Raw genomic sequence first — 7,970 nt, 5'->3', positions numbered from 1 at the left:
TATTACGCATGCTATTTTGGGCTATTCTTAAAATGTATTTTTAGGGCAAACTGGTTTAATTTTCTGCTTATAATGCAAAGTTGACAGTTTTCGCACAATGCATTGTACATTTGATATATTCTCTACTTACAATCCAAATATTATGCTTATTTAATGTATAACTAACTAACTCTCTACCCTTCTTAAACCCGAAGTTTCATGGCTGCAGCAACACATGCCTTTCATCTGTCCCTGTCCTGAGCAAGATCTATGTACTCCTTTCCTTCCCCACCAATTTCCTTTAGGTCCATCTCTACATTATCCCTCCATCTTTGTTTTGGTCTTTCTATTGGTCTTTTACCATCAGGTTTCCCAACAAGAATTCTGTATACTCTTCTTTCCTCTCCCATTCGTACCACATGATCTACACACCTAAGTCTTCTTGATTTAATTATTCTAATAATATCTGGGTATGAATACAAATTATGTACTTCCAAATTATGTAACCTTCTCCACTCATCTGTCTCCTCATCTGTTTTAGGCCCAAACATTTTCCTAAGGATTTTATTTTCAAATACTTTCAATTCAATTTATGTTCCTTTTTCAATGTAAGGGACCAAGTTCATTTACTGTATTTAACTTTTATTTTTTGTAATTAACAAAAATTAAAAGCTTATACTGTAGTTATTATATCTTTTTCTATCAGCTTATTTTGAAATTAATATTATTAGGTATAGTCTTTGATTTATAACTATATTGCTTTTTTATCAATTTATCTAAGAGTACACGCAGACAAACACATGTGTACACACTTTTATGTAAATAGATATGCTTTTTTTCAATATTTTAGTATGAAGATTGCACTTTAGCTATTTAAGCAAGGGTAGGAAAGGTAGGATTTCTGAGAATTTGTTGCAGGATTTTGTTGTCCAAGTATAGATGAGAACTGAGCTGGGAGACTGTTTTGAACCTTTTCATGAGAGTTTGCATGTGAACTGTATGCAAATTGAGCACTATTGACTATGCATGCTTCTAAGTTTTGCTGTTAGACTGTAGTCAGTTTTCCCATTTCAAGTAGTTTTTATTGATTGTATTTGTATATGTTGTGGGGACTTAGCAGTTTTATGTTATGAGGCACTTTGTTGTAGAATATTTTTACATGATTGTTTTGAGATATTGAGTGTCTGCTGTTTTACTTGTAATTATTTTCCTTCTTGTGTTGTGTATTTGACTATATTTTGTCCAAGTTCGTATTATTTAGAATAATTGTTATTGACTTGTAGATGTAGGGAGTAATAATCCTTTGCAAGATGCCCTATACTTTAGTCTGAACATTATTCTTAGTGTTCACTTTTGAAGCCTTAGTATTCTGGTAGTATTATTAATGTAGAGGTAAATTAGGCTGAAACGTAGGCATTTTTTCTGATAAATTATACTCACTTAGTTGTTTCAGCAGGTAGAAGTTGCATGATGGTTTACTGCTGATGATGTTAATTTGCTCTTCTCATGTACTACGTATGATGTAGCTTACTTGAGTAACTGGAATTTTCTACTGAAAAAAGGATTGCTTGTCTATTTTATTCCTATGTTGTTGAGTTTGTCCATAAGCAAGCCATGTTTTTACTCTATTTTATGCCTTGGAAGAATCTAGTTATATTGTGTTTGCAGTTTTATGCTTCTCTAAGGTTTCAGCTATGTAGTTTTTAAACTGTGCTATGGCTTAACTATTGATTTCTTTTTCTGGATGCCATGTTGGTTCTGTGTATTCCTTTTCCTTTTGTGTTATTATGTTCAGGAATGCGAGAGATTTGACAACTTTGTTATTGCTTAATTAAAGTTTATTCAAACTATGCATACTTAACATTATAAGCAATTGAAGTACTTAAATTATGTATTTAATAGGTAATTATATGCATGTATTGCTATATTAAAAGAAAGTCCAGCTAATAATGAATTGAACTTTTAATCTAAATAAAAGGACACAGTATCCAATTCGCAGATATGGAACTGTTTTGTGAGTTTTTTTAGATTTTAGAGGCTCCATTTTTATATTCATACTTTGCTAAATTTTGGAAATGTGTTTTCAGAAATCGGTCATACTCGGCACGAGCGCCGACCGTATGGTTGCAATGTAATCTGCAAAGTCTTATTTCGCATAAGGAGGCATAATTTTACCCTTACCACATAAGACACACGTTACTATGGAAAGAATATAAAATGCACATATTTTATATATTCAAGACAAAATAAAGTTTCCTAATTCTTTGGGTAAACGTATATTTTGTAGTTAATGGATAATATAGACGAAAGTCCTGGGGCGCAACCACAGGGGGAAGGGGGGGGGGCAAATATTGAAGTAAAAAAGCAAGACTAGCAGAATCTAAGAGTAGCAGGACAAAAGAATACTCAAGATGGAATTAGTTTTCATGTTTTTCTTGCATCTTTTTCTTCCAGACGGCCAATAGCACCTGCAGGGGGGCCACAGACGGGCAATTGCCCCCCTCCATTTCAAATGTTATACAAATAAAAATACATTTCGTAAACGTTTCTTGGTTACTTCGCAGGCAATATCTGCTTTTCTTACAGCCTCGCCGGCCCCAGTGGCGGAGTGGTTAGCACATCGCGCTATGACACCAGGAGTCCCGGGTTCGAATCCTGGCCTGGGCATAGATGTTTGTGAGTGTCCATTCATCAATTTCATCATATCATCACTGATCCCCATCTTTGGAAATTAGTCAAAACTGGCACACGAAGCGAAGTAAAATAAACAAATGAATCTATCTATCTTACAGTGTCGTCAAGTTCAGAGCTGTAGGCAGGGGGCGGCAATAGTCGGCCTTGGGAGCCGAACGATCTGAATGAAATAAAAAGTAAAAGAGAATGCTATGGCGACCGCGTGAAATTATTTGCGCCCTATTAAATCAATGTTGTTTTCAGTTAGGAAAAAATTCTATCTAGAAATTTTCTTCCTCGCTTCGTTCGCAATACCATTCCTTCCTGTAATAAATTGCAAATTACCAGGGAGACAAGTAAGACCAACTATGTATAGTCACGGACACTTCTGGGTTGTAATGATTCCATTGAAAGTCAGTGGGTTTGTTACAACCCAGCAGTGTCCGTGACTGTACTTCAGACTCTTCCTGCTAAACCGTCTTGTCTTTAATGCATGAAGAATTGCTTTGAGAAAATGGAGCGCGCACTATTGAGAGAATTTATATAATGTTTGCAGTTGGTTTGTTATGGGGCAATGAATTAATTATGCAATGTATTTAAATAATATGTTACACATATGTGTGTGTGTATTAAAGAAACTTTGAATACATACACAATTTAGTGTTAACATGTTACATATGTATTTTCTCATTTTGCGTCGCTCATGTTGAACATGTTGTTATACATACATGTTATATGTACAAAACGAATTATATTCGGAACGCGTTTATCATGCATTTTCTGTCTTTCAAAAATAATGTGAAATTGAATGTGTTGAAAAAAATATTTCAAATCGTTTGTTCCAACACAAATGCTTTAGCACCGACTTCTACCCCCTTTGTGCACTATTTACGAGGATATTAACGTCTTTGATATTACTACCACTACTACTAATAATAACAATAATAATATCATAATTATTATTATTGGTACGTTTATCCTGGTACTTGCTCCCCTTCAACGAGACAAAAATTCCACACAAATGCTTTGCGAAACAGTGAAGGCCGTTAGTGCAGTTGAAAGGAAATAGAAACCGTTCATCAGGGACACGCTTGCAGGCAGTGTCGTGCCCAAGGGGGGATTTGGACTTCATACTCCCTCCTTGTCCAGTATTTCTAAAAGAAAAGAAAAATTTACGAAATGTATTTTTACATGCATAAAATTTAAATCCAAGGCTGGACAATGCCCCCCCCCCCCTCATGGTTGTGCCACTTCACCACACGAACTTCATCCACAATAGACCTATTGTACGCTACAGCTAGGTCGAGCGTGACGCTTGCCGGAACTAAACGAAGAGACGCGAAATTACACGAGAGAGTAGCTGACGCAATCAAGTGATAAATTCCACCCGAGAAACCTGCAGACTTCTGGCCGAAAATTCCATGCTTCGGTTCCGCACGTTTCGCTGTAGTGTGCGTTACACCATTTGATTTCAATAGAAGCAGACGACAGAAGTTCTGTTGCCGGATCTTTCCCTGCCCCCCCCCCCACCCGCGTCGCAGGGGCCAAGAAGCTTTCGACCACTATCCTAAAACCACTATGCCACAGAGATCGACGAGATGATGAAAGGACAATCACATACACATGTGAACAGAACACCAACATAAGCCCCAGATAAGATTGTACTGGCTGTGAATCCCGACGACAGAGCCTCGTTAACATGAAAGAATGAGGTCCAGTTTGTACTACGTGCAGCAGGTTTTATACCTATTATGTATATAAACCAATGATGTGCGTCTACGTGTAAACAAATATAGTCTACATTCTACACGTAGACTATTTTATACACGATGACGTAATATATGCAAATAACATGGCAAAAGGTGTTAACTTAGGAAAGGGCGCTGTGGAAATAAACCAAAATTATACTACGTATCAGTTGCTGATGTGTGAGAAAAACCTTTCATACTCTTCCCTGTAAATTCGAACAAATTCTCACCTAAAAAAAATACATAGAAACATTCTAGTGTTTTATGGGGAAAATACTATTTTTGCCTCACGACTGCCATCTGTTATGTTTTTCTATACGATTTATCTCTTTCATAGATGATGATAGAAGACAAGAGAAATTTTATTGTAAATAGGAGTCTTGTCAATTTGTTAGGAACCAATATAGTTGAAAATGTCACTTTCCTTTCATGAAAGCCTTGAAAATTAATTTTAATGTACTTTAGATTGTCTACGTAGTCTATGTAAACTACAACCCAATGTAATCTACGTGTATACAACGCATGTAGACGTAAACTTATAGTGTACGGTGCCGTAGACTATAAGGTTAATTCTACATGCGTTGTCTACACGTAATCTACGCGTAGATTACATTGGGTTGTAGTCTACATATACTACGTAGACAATCTAAATTGTATTAAAATTAATTTTCAAGGGTTTCATGAGAGGAAAGTGACACTTTCAATTATATCGGTTCCTAACGAAATGAAAAGAATCCCATTTAAAACACAATTTATCTTCTCTTCTATTATCAACTATGGAAGAAGTTCAATAGTATTAAAAAACAACAACAGATGGCAGTCGTGAGGCAAAAGTGGTATTTTCCCCATAAAACACTGGAATATTTAATATATTAGGTTTCTTCCCAGGTGAGAAATTGTTCGAATTTGGAAGAAAGAGTATGAAAAATTCTCCTCACACATCGGCAACTGATACGCAGTATACTTTTCTTTCAATTCCACGGCGCCCTTTGCTAAGTTATCACCTTTCGCCATGTTATTTACATAGATTACGTAATCTACGTGTATAAAATAGTCTACGTGTAGAATGTAGACTATCATTGTTTACGCGTAGACGCACATCACTGTGTACGGCACATAACTGATGTACACACATACATAGAGAGGGAGAAAATGAATTCATGCAATCTCCTAAATTGCAGTTCAAGAGAGGAAAATACACAATGGGATATTGTGGAAACTCAAAAAAGATGTATAAAATAATAAACAGTAGAAAGAATAAAGCTAGGAAATGAAACTTAGCCTAACCTCTTTGCAAACATGCGGCGCTTGGCATGGCATTGCGTTATGCTGGTTTGGACTGTCATTTGTTTTGTTCCATTCATTCTTACCTGATATCAGACACGCCACTTGCTCATTATGGTGATTGAGGAAACTTCTGGGTACTGCAAAATATTTTATTTGCAACTGTCGTGTATGTTATGTTCATGTGCGAGTTTGGCATCGCCTAATTGGTTAAAGTAACATAAAAAAGGATTTTCAGACTTTTGTGTCCAGATTTCATGGCTTTAAGTATACAAAAATAGAGTGAGGTATGATGGTTGCAAGAAATTATGCACAAGGAGTGGTGACAAGTTTGTCAAAGTCCACGTTATGTGCGGAGGGGCTAATCGGGACTGGACCTACAGTTTAAAGTTAGACCCGAACTAAGAAGGAGGGAAGCATGTTAAGGTGCACACAGAACCCATAACGTGTCAATTGACACCAGGGTTGTGAAACGTCTAGGAATTTTAAATAAATTTAATTCCGGTCCAGGAGAGAAAATCAGCAAGTGTAAATGGGTTCTGGACCGTAAATAACCTTTTTGTCTGTAAAGTATTTCAATTCGGTCCAGGAACCTTTTCACCAGATCTATTTGAATACGGTCCAGGAACTTTTTTCCGGATCAATTTAAATTCGGTCCGGGAAATTTTTCTCACTGAAACAATACGAAACTTGGACCGAATTTAAATTGTGCCAAAAAAAGTTCCGGTCTGCAGCGGAACCCAATAGAACAATTAAAATTTATGTGTTCCAGGACCTTTAATAACCTTGATGGAAACTAATATGTTGACTGTAACACATTAACGTGCATACACTGCAAATGATGTGTCAAAATCCACACAGAAAAGCATAAAAGGGCACTTTCATCAGCTGGTGTTCCGTGTGATGCATTAAAATGCATCAGTTTGGAAGATCACAAAAGATAATTTCAAATATAACAAATTTCACTTTTAATGCATCAATTGACACAGCTAAATGTGTAATTTTGTTATCTTCGAAATGACCTTGTCTGATCTTCCCAACTGATGCATTTTAATGCATCACACGGAACACCAGCTGATGAAAGTGTCCTTTTATGCTTTTTTGTGTGGATTTTGACACAAAAAAGTGCATCATTTGCAGTTTAATTACGTTAATGTGTTACACGTGTCAACATATTTGTTTCAATTGACACACACGTTTCGGATTCTGTGTGTAGGAGATACAAGCATGAGAGCAGTGGATAAGCATAAATATTCTGGCTCACAGCAATTCGCTTGTACTTGTACAGTGCAGCGAGTGCTCCGTGCTGTTCGAGTTTCCCGCCCGCACGCTGCACCTCAAGGCCAGTCAGCAGAAAGGAGGAGCTGGGGAGCTTCTGTCTCAATGATTGCAATGCCACGGTGCACGCACGAATGCGACCGACGAAGCGTCCTGCCTCACTCGTTCTCTTCTTACAATGCTGCAGCACCGCTGCTAGCTCTGCAGTCCACACGTGCACACGAGAACGCTCTTCCACCTCTACGGAGAGTTGCCCAGGGCTTTATATGAGTGATAATTCAGTGATATGGATCTATAGAGAATGGATTAACAGCAAGGGAAGGGAACATGTAAAATTACTTTAGAAAAGATTGGAAGAGATGAGGACAAAGGATGAATTTAGACAGGGAAGCATGGCATAAGTAGTTCAACAGAACCTAGCAATTGTGAACATGTGTAAAGAAAGGGGGGCAAGAAGTGAAAAAACAATGAACTAAAAAGTACAAAGGAATAGAGAAGATGAGGATGAAATATGAAGATATTGAGATAAGAGAAATAGAACGAGTAACATTAAAGATGGGGATCTAAAAACAAAGGAAAGATTAGAACTTGAGAAGAAGAATGAAGGATATGAAGACAGTCACAGAAGGGGAGTAACGTGGGGAGCAGTGAAAGATGAGTAACGGGAAGATGGGGCAAGGGATGAATGGGGTGTGAAAAGACGAATGGCGTTGAGAGGAGGGGAGAAGAATTGAAAAGACTGAAAGATGTGGAACGGGAAAACACCGTAGAAAAGGGGTGCAGATAGGGTGGTAGGATAAAAGCGAAAAACGTTGAGAATGGATGAATGAAGAATAAGGAACTGTTAAAGAAGAGGAATGGAAAAAGGCCACAGAATAAACCGTGGATGGAGTTGGAGTAAGGAAAGGAAAAGATATCCACATGAGAGGGAGTACATCACAAAAGTGGGGAAATGCAAGATGGGTTGATTTAAATCACGATTTAAATAAAGTGATTTGTAAAAAAATC

Source organism: Lepisma saccharinum, chromosome 28, assembly GCF_977018435.1.
Source record: "Lepisma saccharinum chromosome 28, izLepSacc3.1, whole genome shotgun sequence".
Classification (NCBI taxonomy): Eukaryota; Metazoa; Arthropoda; class Insecta; order Zygentoma; family Lepismatidae; genus Lepisma; species Lepisma saccharinum.
Note: the sequence above shows the minus strand (reverse complement) of the source record.